Genomic DNA, 1,101 nt, shown 5'->3' on the forward strand with positions numbered 1-1,101 from the left:
AAATTGAAGTTACAATTAAAATTTTCCATAAAATCTGATTTAGAAGTCAAGAAAAACTGATAAATTCTAAAAAATTAGAGCAATTTGTTTTGAAAAAGACATTTAGCAGATGAGAACTGGGATCTTATCTTTATACGAGTGAAGCGATCACCTTGTTGTTCTCAAATAATCAGTAAAACAGAATTTCATCCAGAGATCTACTGGTAATGTCTGTTCCAGTGCATATCATCATTAGAAGAATTATGTCTTCAGCACAGTGCCCCTGTAGATCGTGTCCTGGCCCCCATTGGCCCCTGTCTAGAACCACCCATGCAAGTAAACAAGACTATGGCTGTGTGTGAACGTGCACCCTATCCACTATATAGGGCCCTATATAGGGGTTTTAAAGGAAAAATCCGCTCATATTCAGAATTCAAATTTCTAAAAGTACGTTAAATTTGAAATTATTCCATCCTGTTCAATAAATGATCAGCGTTTTTAATTCAGAGTAATTTTCATTTCAATGTGTTACAAGCAACCCGCTGGACTTTGTTTCCAAATTTGAAGACGTTTCTCTTCCATCCAGGAAGATTTTTCAATTCAAAATGTCAGAAATAGCGTTTAGTTCCAGGTTTTATCCAGCAGCCCAGAAAGCCCTTCCTATACAGTCTTGATGTTATATCTTGAAATTACACATAAGATGTAACTACCACAACAGTGTAATCAATACGTGTATATTACATGTACATCATTTAATTTAGCACCTTTTGGCACATAATCAGATTGTGTGTCTGTGTGTAATATTCCTAATATTTGACTACCGTATTATTCTGCTTCATTAACACATTAATTCTATAGTGATTGATTTGTATAACATGTTATATTACACGATTTATAGACTTAATTGACTTCATAATGACTATTTAATGCGATGGGTCTATTTATTATTACAAGTTAAAGTTAGTTGGATGAAGAAGTCAACTACGCTAGGTGGGGGGGGGGGCTTTTCTAGTGTTGGACCTCATAAATGATGTTAACAACATGCCAGGGCTCGGCAGTACTGCGTTAGCAGAATATATCAATGTTGACGTGTTGTAAGTGCATTTTTATGTTAAATATTAT

Source organism: Cyprinodon variegatus, unplaced genomic scaffold (assembly GCF_000732505.1).
Source record: "Cyprinodon variegatus isolate N-32 unplaced genomic scaffold, C_variegatus-1.0 Scaffold1241, whole genome shotgun sequence".
Taxonomy (NCBI): Eukaryota; Metazoa; Chordata; class Actinopteri; order Cyprinodontiformes; family Cyprinodontidae; genus Cyprinodon; species Cyprinodon variegatus.